Here is a 26,641-nt window from a genome sequence, read left to right as displayed (position 1 = left end):
TTTTTAAATTTTTGGAAAAAAAAATTTTCGAATTGTTTTTTTAAATTTTTTTTTAAATTTAAAAAAAAAAATTAGTTTTTTAAATTTTTTTTTGGTGAAAAGCCATCTATTTTTCAATTTTGAATTTTAAACAAAGGAGGTAAAAACCTGTAACACAACAGCGAAAAATAAGTAAACCAAACTTGTTTTTGATAAAGTCAAAATATGCTATTAAACAGTAAAATATGCTCTAAAAACGCAAAAATATGACATAAATATATGCAAAAATATGAATTTAAGGGTAAAATATGCAAAAATATGCACTAACAAATCGATGCCAAAATTCTTAAATAGTTCTGAAACGTGTAAATATCTTATCCATGTGCTCATTCGACTCACCAGAAAAAACATGCATTTGCATATTTTGGTTTCCCTGGTGATCACAGATGATTGTCCTTTTTCCATTTGCACCACTTACTTACAGTCACGATTATGTTTTAGTTCATTTTAAATTTACTACAATTGGGCGGCGAAGCGTAACAGCTTAGCTAGTACTGTATATTACAGTTTCGTAAACTGGGTATTTTTAAAGCCCATAACGGTTTTAGCTTTTTAAACTATTTTCAGTTGAAAAATCTAAAATTTAGGTATGAAAAGTAAACTTTTTATTTAGTATATTGTTACGTTTTAACCTTTTCAAAACGTTTGTTTATTTCCTTTAAATAAACCGGATACTTTTGATTGCAAATAAAAGCCGTTTAGTAGTTTAAAAATTGTAACAACTCTTTATTTATTCAAAATGTACAACAACCACAGAATTAAATAGCCACTCAATGTTTTTTATACACGTTTATAAATTCTCAGAAATACAGACACAATTTATAATGTACACGAATTTACTTGAAAAACACAACGCACTTTAAGGCACTCAGTTGATGTTTATTCGAAAAGCGTCTCTGATAAACTCACTCACGACTGCAACTTCTGCCACTATTTATAACACTACCATCTGCACTCGAATATTCTAGATCATACTAATACAACGCCATCTGTGGTGTACTTTCTACAATGTTCTTTAACTGAATATTCGAATTCGAATACAGCGTTGCCAACTTACGATTAAATCAACTGAAAGCTTTTATTTAATAATGCCCACAGATATGTTACAGTTTGCTATTACAGCACTGTTATTTGAAAGCATTATGCTACTTTTAAATCAGCCCTTAAAATCGTTATATTTAAATTCAAGTACAATTTCGTAACAATATTATAAGGTAATTTCCAAAGCAAACCTAACAGTATTTTAGATTCTGATGATTCATCCAATTTCTCTAAAGTCAAATCGACGAAATAGTATTACAAGAATGACTTTCACTCTTTATTAAAAGGAAAAATTTATTTTTTTTAAAAAAAAGTTTTTTCCAAATTTTTATTTTTTTTAATTTATTGAAAAAAATATCTTTAGATATCCACATTGTATATATTAATGACATAGTAATCCATACATAGATCAAAAATAGGAAAAATCGAGGTTGTCCTGGTTTTTTCCTTATATCTCAGCCATTTGTGAGCCGATTTTTTCGATTTTAAATAGCAACCGAAACGGGTCTATAACAGATATATTGAAGTATAAATTATGTTGATACGGAAAGTAGATTTCAATATACAGACGGACATGGCTATATCGACTAAATAATGAAACATTTTTAGTTATTTTAAAATTTTTGATAAAAGTATTATTGAATATCCAAATGAAAATTTTCTATTTGTATCGAATAATCAAAAGTAGTAGTATTTGATAGCATTAATTACACTGTGCTAGTTGAAAAAACTGTCAAGCGGGGCACCCAGTGGGTTAAACTAATTTAAGTACGCTGTTTTATAAAACGGCATAAAAAATTGGAAAATGCTGGAAAAAAACTTTATATTTCTAAAACGACTGCGCAGATAAAAAAAAGCTTCAGTCTTACTTAAAGTTAATTTTATTGCGGAATTGGGTTTTTTTAGTTTATTCAATAAGCTAAACAGTTTTTGAGTTACACGAATATATGGCACACCCAGTTCAAAAGTGACACAACTCAAAATTTTAATTTTTCAGAAATCGCAAAAAATTATATATCAATTGAAACATAATGAAAGATATAACTGTTGTTTTAAATTGGAAACTAAATTATGTTAGTGCAAATTTTATTAAAAATCCAATTTTTGTTTTACAAAAAAAATTATAGAACTACAAATTTTTTCATAAAATTCGCAAAACAGAGTATTATAATTTTTTAGTAATGAATAATCATAAATCCATAAAAACACATCATTTTAGAAAAAAAAAGTTTAAAAACAAAATTTTTTTTAAAACCCATTAAGCGCATTATTGTTTTTTGGAAAAAAGATCTTAGTTCACAATTTATGCTGTAACTTTTGAATAGAAAGCGATAAATTAATGAATAAAATTGAAAATTAAAGCAAACTTAATGTGCTATTAAAACATTCAAATAATAAATTTATTAAATGTAATTTACATTAGTATAAATCTAATTTTTGTTTTTCACAAAATTTTATAAATGAAAAATTTTTTTAAAAAAAGTCACAAAAGAGAATATTATATTTTTTTAGTAATGAATAGATAAAAACACAACTTTATAGGCTGAAATGTCATATTTTAATAGCATTTAATGGAATTTATCCGATCTCTCCCTGGACTTTTTTAAACTTAATCTATATATCGAAACCCCAATAATGGAGCACTTTAAAACAAAAACATAAAATATATTTGCAAAACATTTATGTAAACAAAGATTTATGTTCTCAAATACCTGAAGTTTATGGTTCCATTTCAATATTTCTACTTTTAACAGACTTAACAAAAAATATAAGCTCTCGAAATATTACAATTTTCAATTTTAACCACAGCTCGCAAAATTTGTAAAAATTATTTGACTTTGACCGCTCACTGCCAATAAAGTAAGTTACTAACAACTGTACTTTTAACAGTTAGTAATGTAGAATTTAATGCACTTTAACCCAATACCAAACATGACTGTGGCAGATAAAGTTCAGCTTTTGAATTAATCGCCACTTTTGGTACATTTCAACCCTCTGTGCGCCGGGTGCCCCTCTTGACAGAGAAAAAAAGTGTAAATTTCGTGCACAGTGTTATTATTAGTTTATCTGCATTACAAAAGGACTCTTAATGATAATTGACTACACCCTAGATTACTTAAAGACACTAAAGTGACGAATAACTTCACGCTACATTACCTGGGATATATAATATAATTAACTGACTTTTCTCTGCATTACATAGAGCATATACATGTGAAATAACCTAAAAATATATAAATTAGAAGCAGCCAAGCAATAAGACATTAGAAAAACTTACTGTCTAAATGCAGAACTGCTGGGAATTGTAAAATTTTATAAACTATATCCCTTTCAATCATACAAACATTTCTGTGTATGTGTGTAAACTTATATACAAAAATATGTATGTATATATTTCTTGATATGTTTGTATATAACGATAATTGTACAATTGTTTCTACATTCGAATAACAAACCACAAAATCAAAAAAAAAAAAAAAAACTATTAAAAACCAAACAAATTCATTAAATCTAGAGCACATTTAAAGGAACAGAGAAAATAGTCAGTCATTTGTTTCTTTTATTTCGAACTCTAAAGAAAACAAGGAAAACAGTCAAAAACACTAAACCAAATACCTAAATATTTCAAATACATAGCCGTATTTAATTCAAAATACAAACAACTATACACTCGTATCGTACACTTCCAAAATAACATTTCGAAATTGATACTGAGCGAATGAATGAATACACACAGGTGTGTTAGAATCAACAAAAACCAACAACAAGGGACCACATTTTCCAAAATAAAACCGAATAGAAAATAAAACAAAACAAAAACAAAACGTAATAAAGAAAGCACATAGTCCATCATACAAATTCTATACTCAAAGGACAAATAGTGGTGTAATGTCTCTAAACATTCCCAGCAGTTAAGCAAGTAGTCAATGTATCCCCTTTATAGACAGTAATTATCACTGATGTGTGACCACATGGCTGACTCCTGTTTATATATATTTTTTTGGAACTGCGTGTCAAATGATCTCTTTGTAGTACAGAGAGAAGGCAATTGGTTACTTTATACATCCCAGGTAATCTAGCGGCACTTAAGTATCTCTAAGTAATCTAGAATATAGTCACTTTAAACGTTTATTTTTTCTGCTTAGGACATGCACTACTTCGGGAAATGCTGGGATGTATTTGTATCTTTATTTATGTGAGTGCGTGTTTCATGAGAAATATGAATATGACAACTGGTCAGTCATTACTGACATCTGGATGAATGATTGTTTAGCTTTTCGTTGACCATGTCCATAGAGGGTTCATTTATAGGGGGTTGTTTCTGTTGATTTTGTATTTTTCTGTTTGTTTTATTTTGAACAACTGTTGTTTATTTCTTCTGACTTTCTTAGCTTTAACACAGTTGGTCAATGTAAAACAAGTTAAATTAGTTAGTTAACTTAAAAATTTCCAAAATTTTACTGACTGACTGATTATTCAACGCCCAGTTAAGCTACATGTTTAGAAGTTATTGCACAATTTAAATAAAAATCCACTACTTTTCATAGAAAAACTACCATAACTTTTCAACCCATTTGAATTTGTAATTTTCACACAATAATTTTAATTCAGCTATCTATTTTGTGTAGACAAATTAAGAAAATCAAAAGATTCGTTTTTGACATATGCAAGGATAAAGGATATTCCGATGTTGGAAGACCTTTTGATAAGAAGAAATTTAGTTTTTTATAAAATATACATACATATGTAATGGAATTACACAAATAGATACAGGGATTTTTTGTAAATTACATTATTTTGGGTGAACATGATGTAAACACAATAACTTTTAATTACAAAAGATTTGTATTTTGAAAATGTCACCCGGCAAGAAAAAACTCTAGAAAAGGTTTAGTATAAAATACCTACAAATCGGATAGTAAGGTATAGTGATGTGGCACGGGATATAAATGTTTCAATTACTGAGAATACCAGGTTCGGGAATAATAAAAAAAAATAATTTTTTTTTGGCAAAAAAAATATTTTTTTAGAAAAATTTCGAAATTTTTGTATTTAAAACGGCATTAAAAATTGGAAAATGCTTTTTTCACACATATAGAATCTAAGTTATAAATAAAACAAGCTTAAAATGATTAAAGTCTGTCCACAACTTTTAATTTTATTCACAAAAGATAAGACACATAACTCGTAGTAATTAGCTACATCGTGTAGTGTTCTTCTATGTTTAGTACTGCAATAGTCGGCAATGCAGTGCCGTTTTTACAAAACGACAAGATTCTGTAAATTTTCAGTTTGTTGTTGATTTTGAATCCATAAATTTGACTAGTGGAAACGATAAGATATATACATTATATATCAACGTATAGGAAATTGTGTCTTCTTTTCAAAAATGCATATAATTTTTAAAAATTAAAAATTTATAGAAGACTTTTTGTGAAAATATGGGAAAAAATGTTAGAATGTTATTAGGGGATATTGGCTTGATCTTTTGTTTATAAAATCAAAATTTGTAAACAGATTTTAATCACTTAGATCTTGTTTTGTTTGGAACTTTATTTTCTATAAACTTAGAAAAAATTAACAGTGTAGCTTCATTTTCCACTTTTTCATGCCATTTTGAAAAACAAAAATTTCTAAATATAGATAAAAAAATGTTTGTTTGCCAAAATAAATTTAAGTTTCTAAAACGACTGTGAAGATAAAAAACATGTTAAGTCTTTCTTAAAGGTAATTTTATTCAATAAACTAAACCGGTTTTGAGTTACGCGAATACAAGGTCCCCCTCAGAAAATGAATTGTACATTCATAACACTATGCGACAAATAGTAGGGTCAGTGATCGGCGGGGGTTCTGCCCAATGGGAAATGTTAGATCGGTAAAAAAAAAATTATACGTGTCTAGAGTTGTCAAGCCGGTTTTCGAATTATTCGAAAAACCGGGTTTTTTCCAAATTTTCCGGTTTTTACAAAAGGACGGTTTTCGAGTTATTCGACAAACCGGTTTTTTTGTCTCGAATTATTCGACAAAATCGAATATTTTTTAAAATTTTTTTTAAGATTTTATGCGATTATTTTCAATAATTTTAATACAACAAGTAAGAGAGCTATATTCGGCTGTGCCGAATCTTATATACCCTTCACCAAATTATACTTAAAAATAGTTTTTTATTTTTTTTTAAAAAAAAGTTTTTTCCATTTTTTTTTTAATTTTTTATTTTTAAAAAATCTTTTTTGGGGAAAAATAATTTCGGACCAAAAAATTCAAAAAAATATTTTTCCGATTTTGACCCCTTGTAGGGTCCATCTTATGTATATGTCGTTGCACAGGTCTTTGAAATATCTATCATTAGATATCTATACTGAACATAACTTTGCAATATTCGGACATTTAGATGGTCAAAATGCATGAAAAAGGCAAAAGAATTGGAATTTTTCCTATACGATATATTCTAATTTAAAATCGATATATCTCGATTCCTAGACCTGACCCAGAGAAACGCCGGGACACGTATAACTTTTTTTTATCGATCTAACATTTCCCATTGTGCAGAACCTCCGCCGATCACTGACCCTACTATTTGTCGCATAGTGTAATTGTCTATAAAATCGTAATAAAATTTGACAAAAACAAGACTTATATGGACCTAAATCTTTCCACCAACTTTCGGTCCATTATTGATCCTACCCTGGTGGGTATACAAGATTCGGCTTTTATTATCTACTTATACAATCACTGTTCTTTAATTTTTTTTCTCAACCGAATGGTAGTTAAAAATTTAAAACAATCCATTACAATTTTTACCCCCTTTAGGTTTTATTGTTCAATATGACTGTATAGTAATAAAATTAATTATACTATCTCCTAATAGTTTTCATTGGAAGTTAAATTTACGTCAATTTATTTATTTATTTTTTTCTGAAACAAAGTGTCATATTTAAATTAAATTAAACAAAAGTAAGTAATTTACCATTATAAATAATATGTGTGTATTGTATTGTGTTCTTTGAAATGCATTTCAAATGCAATTTTATTTCTATTCTTGGTTGCCCATTAATTGAAACTATTTAAATAAAGAAACTGCCCTCAAAAGACTGTATTATTACCATAATTTATTTCAATACATACACAAAACATTTCACATTCGGCAATCGTTAGAGTCGAGACATGTTTCTGTGTAAAAATGAACCCGTTGTCCAAGTATTACAAAAATATATTGAGAAATATTAAATATTCAATAGATTCAAATCGGCAAATGGTGAATTTAAAGTATAAGTAAGTAGTATGTTCTTTCCTGCAGTATATGATGGTCTTAGTGGAGCATTGGTGAAATCATTATTCACTATAATCGAATTAGGTAACTACCATTAAGTAAGTTTTAAAACTGTAGGGTCCTCATCCTGTCCATTCACTCAGACAGACAGTCATTTAGTCGTTTAGACTCTCCGTACATTTGCAAAGTTTAAAAATAAAACTAAAAAATTATAATGGTCGTTTTTTTTTTGCTATTCCATTAAATAATTAACTACGCGCGATTAGAGCTGGTCAACCCACTATCGAGAGAAACCACAAATGAATCAAATGTCCCACACAAATGTCCCATGGACACACTTACACATAGTAAGTGCATGATTGTGCGATTGTTTGAAAAGGTACGGAAATAAATAATTAGTATCTGGACGTATGATAAATATTATTTATAATAATCAAGATTACTACTAAATCCGTAGTCTGTACATAGACAGGGTAATCTTATAGTAGTACATAGTACTTAGTAATAAACAACATTTTATTATTAATTTTATCGAATCCTTTTGGACTCAGGAAAAGGATGGACATTTTTTTAAATAAGCTCAATTATTTATTTATTTTTTTTTACATCGCTGTAAATATGGTTTTGTAGACCATACCTGTTCTGAATTCAATAATGAATAACTTTTCCAAGATTATATACAAATTTGAGTTCTTAAGAATTTAAAAATTCGCAGTAATTTGTTTTTTATAGATGCTCAAAGTTTATATTTCTTAAACTACTCATTTATTATCCATTATATTTGGATTATTTAGAAACACTTTTACAATATAAATTTATTCAAAGTATTGGCCATTGCACAGTGGTTTCTTTTTTTTTTTTGGAAATAATTCGATATCTCGGGAACTATTGCAGATATTGTTACGAAATTTCACATGGTTAGAGCTGTAGTGTTTTCGAATTGTTTACAGTTGTTCAGCTTCCTAGGGGTAATGGGGGCCTGTACGTGGCCCCTCAAAGTTGGTCACCAAAAATTGCTGAAATTATAAATATAAATAGCCCTTTAAAAGATCTACAGAAAATACGTTTACATGTGTAGGTTATCTCTTTTAGTTAAAGAGATATTTTAGTTTATTTTTTTTTAATTTTGATCGAATTTGTTATGGATTTTTAGATATTTCGAATTTATTTTTAAAAAATCGTAATAGTATATAAAAACTATATAAATAAAAATCAAATGTCCTTCGTTGGTAATTGCATCAGTTGAGAACGGCCGGACCGATTTAGATTTTTTTTTTTTTAAATATGTAGGTCATAGTCCAACTTAAGTTTTTACTGAAGGAAACATTTTCCACACCCACTTTTACAAACACTTTTTTCGATTTATCTAAAATCGGAAAATGGCTACACCGATTTGGCTAATTTTTTGTTTAAATGTTCGTAGTTATACAATTTAAGTTTTTACTGAAGGAAAAACTGAAGGAAAAATTAACCACGCCCTCTTTTACGGCCACTTTTTTCGATTTATATAAAATCTAATCAAGAAAAGGAGCTGGATCTGTGAACACTCATATTTCTGGCCAAAAATCTATATTTTTATATAAAAACACACAATATATAAATTCGCTAATAACTTGGCCAATAAGCGTTTAATCAAGAAAAGGAGCTCGATCTGTGATCACTCATATTTCTGAACAAAAATCAATTTTTATACAAAATCTCAAACACTAATAACTTGGCCCATAAGCGTTTAATCAAGAAAAGGAGCTCGATCTCTGTTCACTCATATTTCTGAACAAAAATCGATTTTTTATATAAAAACTCAAAATATCTAAATTCGCTAATAACTTGCCGAATAAGCGTTTAATAAAGAAAGGGAGTTCGATCAGTGATCACTCATATTTCTGGCCAAAAATCGATTTTTTTTACAAAAACTCAAAATATCCAAATTCACTAATAACTTGGCCAATAAGCGTTTAATCAAGAAAAGGAGCTCGATCTGTGATCACTCATATTTCTGAACAAAAATCGATTTTTTATACAAAAACTCAAACACTAATAACTTGGCCCATAAGCGTTTAATCAAGAAAAGGAGCTCGATCTGTGATCATTCATATTTCTAAACAAAAATTGATTTTTTTATATAACAACTCAAAATATCTAAATTCGCTAATAACTTCGCCAATAAGCGTTTAATCCAGAAAACGAGATCGATCTGTAATCACTGATATTTCAGACCAAAAATCGATTTTTATATAAAAACTCAAAATATCTAAATTCGCTAATAACTTGGCCAATAAGCGTTTAATCAAGAAAAGAAGCTCGATCTGTGATCAGTCATATTTCTGGGCAAAAATCGATTTTTTATACAAAAACTCAAACACTAATAACTTGGCCCATAAGCGTTTAATCAAGAAAAGGAGCTCGATCTGTGATCATTCATATTTCTAAACAAAAATTGATTTTTTTATATAACAACTCAAAATATCTAAATTCTCTAATAACTTCGCCAATAAGCGTTTAATCCAGAAAACGAGATCGATCTGTAATCACTGATATTTCAGACCAAAAATCGATTTTTATATAAAAACTCAAAATATCTAAATTCGCTAATAACTTGGCCAATAAGCGTTTAATCAAGAAAAGAAGCTCGATCTGTGATCAGTCATATTTCTGGGCAAAAATCGATTTTTTATACAAAAACTCAAACACTAATAACTTGGCCAATAAGCGTTTAATCAAGAAAGGAGCTCGATCTGTGATCACTCATATTTCTAAACAAAAATCGATATTTTTATATAAAAACTCACAATTAGGGTTTTTATCCCGGGAATTCCCTGTACAAATTTCCCGGGAATTTTGCCAATTTTTCATTACCCGATTCCCGGGATTTTTATTCGTGAATCCCGGGAATTAAAAACTGACGAAAATACATAGAAAACAAGTTAGAACTCTTTTTTTAACAAAAAACAGTGAAAAGTTTTTTGCAGATATCTTGGCAATAATAGACCGCTTATTATTATTATTATTATTTATCTGGGGTTTTTCGTATGAAAATTTAAAAAGAGAATTCATTATTTATAGAATTTATTTCTTATTGAATCATTCTAATTTCTTTAAATTTCTTCTTGAAATCCATAACAAAATAGCTTCAAAAATTTATTAAATGATTAAATTTTTCTTCAATTAAAATCTAGTACAAAAAGGTTTTTTCAATTAATTTTGGAAATGATTTGATTTAACAAAAATTTAATCATTCAAAGTTTGAATAAATTCTCTTATTAAATAACTTTAAAATTAATTCAGTTTAAACAAAAGCTTTGGAATGAATCTAAAAAAATGAATAGTATTAGGATGGGATTTATGGAATGAAAGGCTGACATTTTTTAATTACGGATTAAGATTTTAGTGAATTAAGCTCAAATTTTATTAATAAATTCGTAGATCTGATATTTAATAATTATAACACTAAGTTTTTATATGAAATTTGGCTATAATATTCCTAATTTACAGTATCATTATATATTTCGGGAATAGCCGGGTACCCGGGAATGTTGAAAAAAATTTCCCGATTCCCGGGAATCAAAAAAGGTCGGGAAATTAAAAACCCTGCTCACAATATCCAAATTCACTAATAACTTGGACAATAAGCGTTTAATCAAGAAAACCAAACCTATATACATATATAAATAAAAATTATCATTCAACAATACGTTTCTTTTTCTTCTTTTTAACTATTTTTACCCATTTCAGACCGCTTCTCACAAATTCACAAATCGAACACAAGCATTTTTTTTAATTTGGACAGGACAACGTCTGTCGAGTCAGCTAGTTCTAGTAAAATAAAAGCAACTCCAAAGTTGGAACATGTAAAATGGGCAGTATTTTTTATGTTTTTTCCCAAAAAAGTCCCTATATTTTTTCTTTTATAGAATGAAATTTTCTTCGGGACTATATAAATTTTTAACACGATCAGGAAAGATAACTTAATACAAAAGCGTATTAAGTAAAATTTGGCTCTTTTCAGTTGACCTAGTCCCCAACAGTCCTATTCAAACTTGTGCAATTTAAAAAAAAAAATTAGGTTTGAGTAAAAAAATCTAAAAAGACAAAAAAGCACCGATCGTCGAAAAAGCTCCATATTTGTATAACCCTATATATTGTTTAAATATGTACTAAGCTTTAACACTTGTACTAAGCTTAAACACTTTTCTAAAAAAAACTTACCCCTATATGCATAAACAGTTTATAAATTTATCAAAGGTTTATGAAACAGATTTTGTCTGGAAATTTTGTTTTATAAACCTTTGATAAATTTATAAACTGTTTATGCATATGGGGGTTAGTTTTTATAACACATTTTCTTCGTTTTTGGAATTTCGGTATTTGAAAATAAAAAATTTCAAAAATTATAATGCCATTGTTTTAAGTTCCAAATTTTGTTATGATATCTTTAATCGTTAAAATTTTACATTATTTTAAATCCATGGTAGGCGTTCAAATTGTTCAGGTTACGATGATTTTCGTCAAACAACCCGAATGTGAACAAAAGAGCGTAATAGAGCGTAAAAATACACACATTTCATTCAGTTGCTTGATTTTGTTGTGGATATTTTATTTTTTACCCAAAAAAGCACACAAATTAAATGCCTCTATTTGCCTACCAATGTTTTAAATTTTATATGGGAAATCGCCATATTATCATTTTTTTAGTTTTTAAGGTAAATGACGTCCGAAAAATACATAAAATTATTTCGTTTCACTAAAATATATAATCACTTTGTAATCAATTTGGCCATTCTTGGCTTACAGATTATCAATAAATAAATTGAATTGAATTGAAAATTGAATATCAATCTCCAAGTCCTAAGGTTTTCACCTTGCCGCCTTTGAAAAATTTGTACGCAAATGTAACTTATGAATTTAAACTGATACTGATTTAAAAGAAATTTTTGTGTAACACATTTTTCATCGCAAGATTCGGTGCAAAAATTATTTTCTTTTATAGGGTTTAAGCAGTATTTCGAACATGCGGATGGTACCCAATTTCTCTGCTTTTGGATGAATCCTGCTGCTCGCAAACGTTTTGAAATTGCTGCTTAAGTAGCTCCCAATGATTTAGCAAGCTCTTGTTGGGTTTTACAACAATCTTCGTGGAGTAATGCAGCCAATTCCTGGTATTCAAACTTATTTGGCCATGGGCGATCTTTGTCTTCCGTGTCAAAATCACCGCTTCTGAACCGCACAAACCATCTCTCTCAGGAGCTTTTCCCCCGAAAAGCTCTTTTTTTGTCTAAAGGACGTAATTGTCAAAAACCTAAGTCTATTGTCAAACACCTAACTCTTGCAACAACAAAATACATGTTGTATAAGACACATGATTTGTTGTTGTATTTTTGTTTGACATTACACAGTATCTCGTCTCTATGTATAATTCTCTATGACTAAAGGCAAAATGATCCAATGAAAAATCTCCCAAAAATAAAAGATATTTAATAACATAAAATTGGAATGCTTTTCAAAAAACCTTTTTTTGTTTGGAAATTATTGGTAAGTAGATTATATGTAAAGATTTCAATGTACAATTATATTAACTCATACATTTGTTATCTCTTCATAATCTTCCAAAACAGTCTACCAAAAATGTTCAGGCCACCCTAATATGTGTCCAAATAAAAGTATTTATGTATTATACGTTTAGACAAATATTTAATAATTTATTATAAATATTATTTATAAACACACAAAAATAAATGGTTAATACAGCAAGGAATAATAAAATACGTGTATAAAACAGACCAAATAAAAACCATGAAATAAATAATAAAACAAAAAAAAACTGTATACAACACAATACAATTTCATATTTCATTTAACCATAAAACAAACAAAAAAATTAACAACAACAGACAAAATAATAAATAAATAAATAAAACAAAAATATTGTAAATATTATCAGCCATATGCTGGTTTTTACATGAAATCTATTTTTAGAAACATTACTTAGAAACTGTCACACTCGCCGGCTGTCTCACTGAATTACTGGTTGACTTGACTAAGTTAGTGAATGACATACTACTCTACTCCAAAAAATAATAAAAATAAAAAACAACCGAAAAGACACAAATCCATAATCTAATTTTGTTATTTCAATCAGTGTAGGAGCGAAATGATTAAAGTATTTGGGGCCTCCAATCTAATATGTTAGATTATTTTCCAAAAACGAAGAGCAATTTTGTATGAGGTTAGGATAAAAAAACCGATCTCAAACTTTTGTGATCGGCTCGATCGGTTAAAATTTAATGCCAGCTGTTTTCGCCAGGTATCGCAATCATCATCTTTTCTCCAGTTTCTTCATCAGTTTCTTTTTATACCCTTCACCTTCGTGAGAAGGGTATATATAAGTTTGTCATTCCATTTGTAATTTCCACAATATAATTTTCCGACCCTATAAAGTATATATATTCTGGATCCTTTTAGATAGCGGAGTCGATTAAGCCATGTCCGTCTGTCTGTCTGTCGTTAAATTTATTTTTATATAATGATATAATTTTAAACTTATTTTATTTTTTTATTATTTTTTCTACAACTCTGGCCCTTTTAATATCTACATCATACATTAACATGCCAACCTCCTCCTTTTTGTGACCTGTAATGGAATAAATAATGTATGTATTCAAATAATTTAATGTTGTCTAATGAATGAATTTACCAGCATGTTATGCATAACATAAAATATTTTTTTTTTATTTTTTGTTTTTTTTTTGGCGACATACAACGTGTTTTCCCTTTGCGCTAAATGACGTATACAAGCATTTGTAAAACATTTGCTTTTTTTTCTTATTTTTAAAGTTAAATAATGTATAACTATTTACATTAGGGTCGTACATATATTTTTACTGGCTTAACCTTACAGACATTGAGCTGAAATTTAGCATTGGACTTTGTTGTTGGGACATTTTCCGACGATACCAAACACAAGTATTCCCGATCAATAACTTTTTAAATTGCACCTTTGTCAAAATACAATTTAAATTAAATTAAAATGAGCTAAAAATTAAGACAATGAATATATATGTGGAAAACCTGTTGGCGACTTGTGTTTGGTATAACTAGGCGGAAAGGTTATTTAATTTATAACAATGTAGAATTATAAAATATTGCATATATGTATTAGGTTAGCCTAAAATTGGCTTTTTGGAAGAACATTAAATATGCAGTATATGTAATACAATATAGTGATTATACACTACACCACAATAGTGGGGAGGGTATAATATTAGTCTAATACCCACTTTAAAATATACCGATCGTTTGAGAATCACTTTCTCTAGAAGGCTGGCTGTCCATGTAAATCTTGTGCTAAAATTACAGGTCGCAATTTTGAAGATATTTCGATCAAATTTGGTACATATTTCCATTATTTCACCAAGCCCCCATACAAATGTCCTCACGAAATTGAACTTTATCGGTCATTCTATAGGTATCTACACAAATTTCGCTCCAAATAAATTTTATATATATATAAGGAATTGATGTTAACTAATGTTATGATGATCTGTCCATAATTAGTCATATCTCCCATATAAGGCCCGCTTCCGAAAATCCCTTTAACCTGCACAAATCTCTTAAAAATGTTGGTATCATCCACATAAAATTCAACAGAAATACATATATATGTTTCATATAGACATAAATCACACAACCCAATTTTATTTCGATCGGTCAATAATTAGTCATAGTTCCCTTATAAGGCCAACTTAAAAACAAAATTTTAAAACAATTTGTTTGCTCATTTACTCAGTGTAGGATATTATAAGGTTGGGTAGTTCAAGCCCATACTTTCTTTACTTGTTTTTATTTAAAGAATTTCAAATAGTAAATTAATACAAATTTAAACGTTTTGAGGAAAATTAATTCCAGAATTCCCAACAAATATTTCAAAAATCCAAAAAAGGAAATTTTTTTAATTTTGGCTGGCAAAATGTTTATATGGCATATTAAAACCATACTTAAGGTAAGGTCACACATGGCAAATATTTACTCAAAGAAGCGTAACCACTTTTATTAGCACAAATTTGTTTGACGTGTTTACTCTTACAAGTGTTTTGTAAGATCAAACAGCATCAAATAAAATAAAACAAATTTTTTTGTTTTGAATAGTCGTAAGTAAAAGGAGATTTTGAAATAAATAAAAAAAAATCGAATGTATTTTATTTAGTGGCTACGTCTTTTTCGACAAATATGTGCCATGTGTGACCCTACCTTTAGGAACCGTTTTGGAACGATTTTGCAGATTTTTTTTATTCAATTCGAAATTCTTTTGTAAATTCAAAAATTCGGGATAAAACTCGGAAAATTTGTTTCCAGTCCAGTCAACTGTAATAAAAAAGCTCCCTAAAATATGCAGTACAAAATTAGATATTTTATTTGCAAATAAATAAGAACAGGCAGGTGTATGTGGGTTCGAGAAACTTGAAGAACTAACATTAGTAAATGCTACAGGGCGAAGCCGGGGCGGTCAACTAGTATTCAATAAAAGGTTCATTCGTTAACACATTGCAATGAAATTGTTTGTGTCGGTATAACAATGGATACCAATTGTAAAATTCCCAAAAAATCCCAATTTTGAAATTTTTCGGAATTTTGCCCATAAAGTTCACATTTGGTCAAATTGGGCTAGTAAAAGAATAATAGGAATGATTAGCAATACATCATAGTGTATAAAACTTTTGGCCGATTTTGGAAGCCCAGCTTGGGTATTTTAGAACACTTAGACTATATTTAAAATGTAGATAAAAAAATAGTTTAAATTCTAGGGAAACCCCTATTAGAGTATTATTGACGTATTATAGACGTTTTGTATTTTAAAGCTATCCTTGTTGAGATACTTTTCAAACAAATATAAAAGTTTCATAAGTTCCCTAAGCAAAGAGTATTAGATTGGTTATGATTAGGGGGCGGATTTTTATGCATTTATTATTGGAAAATATGCGCCTAAAATATGCTTCAAAAAAACCTAAAAAATTAAAAAAATATACAATTATATTTTAAACAGAATCATAAAATAATTAACGATAGATCGCGCAATGTCCAAAAAATACACAACACTGTTCCCAGCAGTTCGGACTTTTTAAATTAAACCAAGAATTAAATTGTTAAAGTTTTAAAATTATAATTTGAAAGTAAATTTTTAATTAGGCTTAAGTTAATTTTATTATAATTTATTTGTAATTCAAAGAATATCACTGAATACTAAAATTATAATTGTTCTTCTGAGAAAACGATGGGTATTAATTATAACATCTTGTTATGAACACTTATTTAAAGCCACAATCTTTAGAGCATTTATCTTGCGACTTGTTTTTTAAAATCGCCAATATTTTGGTCGTCCTGTAAAGTAGCAACCAATCATAATTTTCATCTCCTAATAACCCAGCAGTTAAGCAAGTAAGTAGTAAGTGTATCCCTTATAGGCAGTAAATGTCTGTTATGTCTGATCACTTGGCTGACTCCATTTGATACGTATGTATGTGCTATTTGTAATGCAGAGAGAAGGCAAGTGGTTACTTTATACATCGCATGTAATCTAGCATAAAGACAATTGTCACTTAAGCGTATCTAAGTAATCAGTAGTGTAGTAACTTTGAACGTTAATTGTGTAGTGAATTTGTCTCTAGGTAATCCAAAAGGGTCAATTGACCCTCTGCTTAGTACATACACGTAGCTTGTTATGTAACTAGTTCTCACCCTAAATGGTAGGTAAAATCACTAGTTCAGGACAGTCTCCTAGAACTGCTGGGAAATGAATGACAGGAGTGGTGAAGTTACAAAATCTTTCGATAACGAAATCTTTTATATATCGAAATTGAAATGAAAACAAATGAATGTTTTCGATACATTTAATGCTTTTTCTGTAACAAATTCAACAAAAAGTATTTTGTCCAGACAATATGTTGCCCATTGACGACAATAAATATTAAAAACTTGAATAATGTGCAGGTAAATATACATTTTGAAGTTAAATATAACAAAATATGCATTATCAATAAAATATGCAAAAATATGCCCTAACAAATCGATGCCATTTTACAGCAAAATATGCGATTCGGATATAATTAGTCTACATTGTAATTAGACGTTCGAGAAAAAACATGAATTTGCATATAAATCCGCCCCCTAGTTATGATATAATGAAGAAACTGGACCAAGGTATGATGCAATTTTGTAATTTGAATTTTAAAATGCGTATAACTCAATAAAGAGGCTTAGATAAGATGTTTTTTCTAGACCTATTCAAGGTCTTTAAGAATAAATTAAAGTCTTAAACATTTTGCATGTGTGAGGTGCCCTATTTTGAAACCCCACATCGCACCTCCTGAGGGGTCTTTGGTTCCATCATCAAAAAATAAACTTGAATACTCCTCTGCTATCATCCAGTTAGAAATGACAGATTTATTTACAAATAATTTTGCCACACTGTGCTGTGGCGGAATTTTTTTAATTAGTTTAGAGGGGGCTATGCTAATAAATATTCCCATTAAAAAAAGATCTATCCTAATGCACAAATTTGGAAACATAATACATATGTATGTATTATTATTTTTAAATCACAGGGGAATGTCCAAATATAGCCTATGGTGAAATTAAATTTGAAAATAAATTTTGTGAAGCACGTTCTAAACGCTCTTCCCACCCACATGCTCCCGACGCTAACATATGTATACCACCTTAAGTCTGTAATATAGATGTCAATGTGAATTCAAAAAAAAAACTATTTCTGACAGTAATCTCGAAAAAATGTTGAAACAATTTCAATTTAAGAGGTCACTTATTTAACACAATTCTAATTCCTGTTGTTGTAAGTTCGTGATTTACTTGCTTGTAATTATGGCATCGTGTAGTATAAGTAGATACTCACTTTACTTTACGAATCAAATACATAGTAGATTTAAAAATACCCTTCTATAAATAATTATAAAATTGTTTAGTGACACCTTTAATTAATTGTCAACGTATAATGTGTCAGTGTCATTGGCAGTGGAACTGTCAATAGGATTGTATAAGACGGAGAGTGAGTGTATGCAGGTGTTGTTTTTTTCATCCTCTCTCTCTCTCTCTCTCTGCTTCTAACCATCTTAAACAAGTAGAGTATCCAAAACCGTAACCGAAAACCGTCCAACCGGTTTTTTTTTTTGTAAACTTCGGTTTTTTGATAAACCGGTTTTTGTAAGACGGTTAACCGGTTTTAATGAAATATATTTTCTAAAGATCGTTTAAACATATTTTTGAAAAACTTTGATACCATTTTTTAAAATATTGATTTATTTTATATCATTTGACAATACACTGGTGCATATTCCTATAAACGTACTTAATTTTTTTTCTGTATTTTTGTTATATCTTTGTTGTTCTCATCCAAAAGCTAAATTTAACTTTTTTAATGAGAGACAACTTAACGGTACTTTTTGAAAGTAAACAAGTTTTTTTTCTTATACTTGTTGTTTGCCTTAATTATGCGATCGAATGTTCTTGGTGCTATTTTAAGTGGAAGATTCGTATAAATGCAGACGTGAAATTTGTTTTTAAAAAAGTTACCAAAAATAAAATATCAATTTTAGTTTTTTTTCAACCAAAGGTACGTTTCTAATAGTAACATCTCAATTTTCTGCAACTTTTTCTATTTGAATCAATAAATTTCATCACTTTTAAAGATGCCCAAGGGAACTGTTTTGTACGATCAAGAAAAGATTCGAATTAAATTTTTTCACGATTAAGGATGTTCCAATAGAGAAATTGGATGTAAAATCGATAGTTCGGAAAGTGTGGTGCGAAATTTCTTGAAGAAAGGTCAAAATTATGGAGTTCGCAAACCTACAAAGGGAAATACAAAACTAACAGGAAGACAACTTAATCTAATAAAACAAGAAGCAACCCGCAGCAAATTGAATTCCACACAAATAAAGAATAAATTGAATCTTCCAGTGACTTCCAAACACGTTGCACACATTTTACGAAACGATGAAAACATAAAATGGAAAAAGCCGAAATGTAAACCAATGCTAAAAAAGCACCATAAAGAAAATCGTCTAAATTACGCAAGAAAATATATGAAATGGACAGATGAGTGGAAAAAAGTAATTTTCTCTGACGAAAAAAAAATTAATTTAGACGGTCCTGACTCATACTCATGCTATTGGCACGATTTGAGATCAAACGATTTTCGGATGTCAAAACGTAATTTCGGTGGTGGCAGTGTTATGGTTTGGGCAGCGTTTTCTGCAGTTGGCAAATCGAAAATATGTTTTGTTCCGACAAAAATTAATAGTGCGAATTATAACGAACTGTTGGAAGATGCTCTTCTCTCATTTATGGATGAAAAAATGAATGAAGATTCTAAGCAATTGAAATCTTGGTTTAATGAACATAGCATTTCTCTGTTGGACTGGCCGACTTGTGTCCGGACTTAAACCCAATGGAGAACTTGTGGGGATACATGCATGGCCTAAGAAAATGGCTAAATTTTATTGGGCGTATGACTTGAAAATTCGATATTTTTCAAATTTTTAGCTTTTATTTTGAAACACTTGTACAATATAAATTTATTCAAAGTGTTGGCCATCATTAGCTATGGTCATTTCCCATCTTTCTGGCAACATATGCATTCCGAGTCAAAAGAACTGCTCATTTTTTGAGGCCAAGATCGAATCAACAAAAAAATCGAATACTTTGTTCCAAAGTGAAGCGTATCTATCGAAACAAATAGTATTCGGACGGGGCACGGTCTGAACTATAAAGCAGGTGAGGCAAAACTTCCCAACAATTTCATACTAAATACTTTATAGCAGGTATTGCAACGTAGAGTTGTCATGATAGAATATTACGTTTACATGTCTGGCCAATTCTTGCTTCAAACGTATCAGTTACATTCGGTACAGGTTGCCTGTGATGGTCTGTTCAGATTTCAACTCATAATAGATAGGACCCTTTTGCTCCCACCAAATACAGAGCATTACCTTAGCGCCATGGATATTTCGCTTGGGTATCCATTGGCCGGGCTTCACATACGATCTCTTACACTTCGGGTTATCGTAATGGATCCATTTTTCATCACAAGTAATGATTCGGTGCAAAAATGTTGAAGCATCATTTCGGACATGCAAAATCGCATTTCAATGTTTCTTGGCTCAATTCGTATGGTACCAAATTTCCCTGCTTTTGGATGAATCCTGCTGCTCGCATCCATTTTGAAATTACTGTTTGATTAGCTGCCAATGATTTAGCAAGCTTTTGTTGGGTGTTACAACAATCTTCCAATTCTTGGTCTTCAAACATGTTTATCTAGACCGGGCGGCACTTCAGCGGCACTTTTTTCAAATTGAGGAATTAAAGCTAAATTTCCCGCAAATGACGCTTTGTTGTTATAAAGTTCGACATTTCCAAAGCAAAAAAAAAAAAACTTTGTTGTTTACCTTATAATGTTCAATAACTAAGTGGAAATAAATGACAGATATGTACCCTTCAAATTGTATTTTGTCTTTATCAGCTGTATCCAAATATTGAGAATTTTAATGTCATTATATCAAGCTACGAATGTTAAAGTATTTCCAAAATCAAATAGTATCTAGGGTATGTATGTCAAATATTTATTGTACTACTTATTTAAATTTGCGGACAGATTGGTGTATCATGTATGTGAAAAACAAGCACCTGCGCAGGATGGGGAAATAAATGTTTGAATTACATGGTTAAAGAGATTGTAACAAATTTCATGACATGTTATGGTCAGATAATAAAAATTAATACATCTGTCAGCACATACATAAATACATTTTCCTGAAAACAAAAATAATCACTCACATTTCTCAACAAAATTAAAATAGCATTTTTCGCGGAAACTATAGACGCTACAATAAACAAGTAAGAAAGTATAGTCGGTCAAGCCCGACCATATAATACCCTGCACTAAGTCAAAAAGTAAAAACATTTTTCTTTTAAAATTTCAATAATTTGTATTTTTGAGTGATTTTCGGAAGTGGGCCTTATATGGGGGCTATGACCAATTATGGACCGATCGTAACAAAATTTGGTGTCGTGAATTTTGTATATATAAAACTTATTTGGAGCTCAATTTGTGGAGATACATTTATAAATTAAACATTTATGACCGATAAAGTCCAATTTCGGAAGGACATTTGTATGGGGGCTAGGTGAAATAATGGACCGATTTCAGCCAGTTTCAATAGGCTTGGTCCTTGGGCCGAAAAAATATTATGTACCAAATTTGATCGAAATATCTTCAAAATTGCGACCTGTACTCTGCGCACAAGGTTTACATGGACAGCCAGCCAACCAGCCGACCAGACGGACGGACGGACATCGTTTAATCGACTCAGAAAGTGATTCTAAGTCGATCGGTATACTTTAAGGTGGGTGTTAGACTAATATTTTTGGACGTTACAAACATCTGCACAAACGCATAATACTCTCCCCACTATGGTGGTGCAGGGTATAAAAAGAGATTTAAATGTGATCATAGCAATTTATCACCAACAGAATTTTGCATATGATTAACTAGAAAGCTAAAATAACGTTATTGTGATAACTCAAACGATTTTGTTTGTTGAAAATCAAATGGTTCTGCCTTAGTGACCGAATTTTACAATTTTAATTACACATAAAAAATTTTGGTTGTTTCAACCAAAATTCTTTTTTATACACTGATTTTTAGTTGAAAGCACCGAAAAATTCTGTGTGCAACCGAATCATTCGATTGGCAACAAATTCGGTTGCTATCACGAATCTGAGAGCTTCGAATGTATTAATTCAATTTGAGCTTAGTTCACTAAAATCTTAATTTGGTATTAAAACATGTCAGCCATTAATTTTATGAATCCATTCCCAACATCTAATTCTTTAGCTTCATTAAAAAGCTTTTATTGAAATAGAATTCATTCATCGTTGAATTAATTGACAACATTCAACCTTTGTAATAGATTTGCATTGAAGAAAAATGTTATCATTCAATGCATGTTTAAAGCCATTTTGTAATGCAGTTGAATTCAATAAAATTTTAATGATTCAATACTTGGCGGTTACGCGTTCAAGTTTTGCCTTTCAAGTTTAAATTAAACTTTTAAAAATTTAAACAAATTTGTTTTCAATTTCTCTTTCAAGTTTTTGTTTCAATTTACAATCAAGAAAACAGCTTTTGCTTTTGCAAATATTCTGCCGCCATAGTTTTTTGTAGTGTTTTTTTCAGATATTCTACTGCAATATAAAACCATTTTTATACCCTACACTACCATAGTGAGGAGGGTATAATGCGTTTGTGCAGATGTTTGTAACGCCCAAAAATATTAGTCTAACACCCACCTTAAAGTATACCGAGAATCACTTAGAATCACTTTCTGAGTCGATTAAACGATGTCCGTCCGTCTGGCTTGCTGGCTGGCTGTAAATGTAAACCTTGTGCGCAGTGTACAGGTCGCAATTTTGAAGATATTTCGATCAAATTTGGTACATATTCTTTTATCGGCCCAAGGACGAAGACTAAACTGGCTGAAAGCGGTCCATTATATCACCTAGCCCCCATACAAATATCCTCCCGAAATTGGATATTATCGGTCATAAATGTTTAGTTTATATATGTACTATCTCCACAAATTTGGCTCCAAATAAGTCTTATATATACAAAATTCATGTCACCAAATTTTGTTACGATCGGTCCATAATTAGTCATAACTCCCATATAGACCTGCTTCCGAAAATCACTTTAACGTGCATAAATCGCTTAAAAATGTTGGTATACACACAAAATTCTACATAGTTAACTTTAATATAGACATAAATCACACGACCTAATTTCATGGTGATTGGTCCATAATTGGTCATAGCTCCCATATAAGGCCCACTTCCGAAAATCACTCAAAAATATAAATTATTGAAATTTTAAAAGAAAAATGTTTTTGCTTTTTACTTAGTGCAGGGTATTATATGGTCGGGCTTGACCGACCATACTTTCTTACTTGTTTAAAATTAAATATGTTTTTGAATAAAAGTATGTAATAAGCATAGTGATGTGTTGCCAAGGAGTTCTGTGGAATGTGAATCTTTCGTCATATAGACGAAATGATTTAGTTGTTCTTTGATGATGGCATCTTCAAAAGTAAAATTGCTTGCAAACCTAAGTCCCAGCTGTCAATTTAAATTAATTTTGTCAAGCAGTCTAAGCAAAACATGAACGTGTGTGAATTAATTCTATAAATAATAAGTTCTCAAAGGATTGAATTCAATACATTTCAATTACAAAGTAATTAACTCATTCAGCCACGGTTTTATGTATATACATTAGAGTGACAATCATTTGTATGGAAAAAAAATTTTGTTAAAATTTTGAAGAGTGCCGGGTGGAATATTGTGACACTATGCCTAAAAGTTAAGTGCTGAAAATTTGGGCCAAATCGGACAACGATTTCTGGACGCGCATCGAGGTCAAAGTTCAGATATATGCTAAATTTTACTATTTATATGAAATAAATAGGTAAATCTCGTTAACTTTCTGCATTGTTTTCTAGAAATATGTAGATTTATTTATATTAATGAATATTACATTAAAAAACAATTTTTGGAAATTAACCCTGTATCTCCTTTGGGTCAAAATGACCCAAAAACTGTATTATCGCCAAAATTCGGGAAAAATGCAAATTTTTCAGGTTTTTTAAAAATTTTGATACTAAAAAAATACTTTTGCAATTGAATGCAAAATAATCGAAATGTGTACGTAATTATCGTTGTAATGAGATATAAATGACAAAATTTGGTTAAAAAATGGTAAAGTTATTACAAATTCGCCAGACCATTAACGTGTCTCAGGCCACTTGAACAAGAAATTTAGGAAAAAAAATTAACATATTTCGAGAAAAATTAAAATAAAAGCTAATTTTTATTTAAAATATATCCGTATTTACTTGTGTATGAGTTTTTGTCTTCGTAGGATACCGTTAACCTATTCGCAGGTATAACCAAAAAAATATTTTTTTTAACGGCTGTTTCGAATCTCCATTTTCAAATTTTTAAAAATTTTGTTAAACAAATTTCAGAATTTTTCGATCATCACATTGGGATTTATTGAGATCATAATAGGGAATAAAAAGATGAAAAATTTATATCAATACCTCTTACAGTTTTTCCGTACCTGCGATTTACATTTTACGATTTTCAAGAAAAACTAATTTTTTGTCCATATTTTGACGAATGAGCCCAATTTCCTTACTGTTTCTAATTTTAAGTAAAACCTATTCATAATATTATAGTCCATAATAGTATTTTAAATACGGTCTGAAAGTTTTACTAAAATCGGAAAACGTTAACCTTTAAATCGTGAAGGTCAAAGATCAAATTTTTCAATATTTGGAATTTCTAATGAAAAATTACCAAATGTTATATATTTTGGGCCGATTTTAATGAAACTTGAGGAAACTATACACTGGGGTCTAGCATTTACAACAGCAGTGCAAAAATGGATTTTAAACCTTTAAAAGCACTTGGGGTCAAAATGCCTGTGTTTTTCGAGATTTTAAAAGTTGAGGGTCATTTGGACCCCAAGTGCGGCTAAGGGTTAATTTCCATTTTTGTGCTGTTATTTTAAATTCTGGACTTTATGTTATATTTTCCTTAAGTTTCATTAAAATCGGCCCAAAATATATAACATTTTGCTATATTTTCATTAGAAATTCCAAATATTGAAAAATTTGACCTTTGACCTTCACGATTTAAAGGTTAACGTTATCCGATTTTAGTAAAACTTTCAGACTATATTTAAAATTACCAGGGCTATAATATTATGAATAGATTTTACTTAAAATGTATAACATTAAAAAAATTGGCCTCATTCGCCAAAATATGGACAAAAAAAATAGTTTTTCTTTAAAATCGCAAAATTTAAATCGCAGGTACGGAAAAACTGTAACAGTTTTTCTAATAGAAAAACTGCGGTTTCCATATTTTCAAATTATGTCAAAGATTTGCAATAAAACATAAACGTTGACTTAAAAAATGTAATTGTTTATACTATTTGCCAATAGTTGTCACTTTAAATGTTTTGAAAACTTTAGCAAAAGTGTTTTGAAAAGTGACCACTAAGCCGCAAAAAGTTAAGCCTAACAATTAAGCCAATAAATAATGAACTTATTAAGGGAATGTTTAAGAGATAACATTTATTTTGATTTCGAAAATGGAATTAAGAATTAATTCTTTCGAATCTTTGAACTAGCACTCTGTTGTGGTTAAAATGTGGTAATTCCTCTCTTTCTAAAAAATCGCTCACAGCTTTGACAGTACATATTATCTTACTCAATATTTTCTGTTTACAATTGCATTATATTTTTGACGTTCCATAATCAAATACTTTTTTTTACAAAGTATTAAATTATTTTATTACGAACTAAAGATTCATTAGGGTCATAAATGTAGTTTTGTTTTCTTTTCTATTATATTCTCCAGCATCTATTATAAAATAAAATCAAAATCTAATGCAATAAATTGATCTTGAATTGCAATTAAATTATACTCGCAATAATTTACACAAGGTCTTGGGTTATATTTAAATAAATGATTTTGCATTCAATACATCAGTTTGCTTTCTTTAAATTTTGTTTATTTATTTATTTAATTTCCATATCAGCATGCGCCTCTAAACATACTCGCACTTCAATTCGTACAATTAACACATTGTACCCTGTATGTTGGCAGAGGATTGCTGCACTTTTCAATCAGAGTGGAATTATGCATATATATACAAGAATTAAAATGCATTTATTAAAAAAAAAACTATTTTTATTTATTATTGAATGTTTAAATTACATTCACATTTTTAGCTTATACATATATAAATATGTAGTGAGAACATGTGTAAATTATTAATGGAAAAAGAAATACATATTTAGCAAAACAAATTGGATTATTAAATGCGATTATTAAGTACTTAATAATCCATTTGAATCGTAGAAAGCAATTTTAAGAATAAAATGTAACCTATACAAATTATGTCCAAATACTATAGATTTTTTTGATAGGAGGTCCCCGCTAAAGAAAAACGCAAGTGAAGTGACAATTCACTTTTATATGAAGTATTGGAACTAGACAGGGAACCAATCACTTGGCAGCCAATTTTTTATTTATTTTTTTAGCTGCATTTTTATGGGTAGACGGTAAGTATATTTGTAAGTGAGGCGCTGGCTGTCCATGTAAACCTTGTGCGCAAAGTAAAGATATTCCTCAATTTTTAAGATACATATTTCGATAAAATTT

This window comes from Calliphora vicina, chromosome 1, assembly GCF_958450345.1.
Source record: "Calliphora vicina chromosome 1, idCalVici1.1, whole genome shotgun sequence".
Classification (NCBI taxonomy): domain Eukaryota; kingdom Metazoa; phylum Arthropoda; class Insecta; order Diptera; family Calliphoridae; genus Calliphora; species Calliphora vicina.
This window is presented reverse-complemented; position numbering follows the sequence as displayed.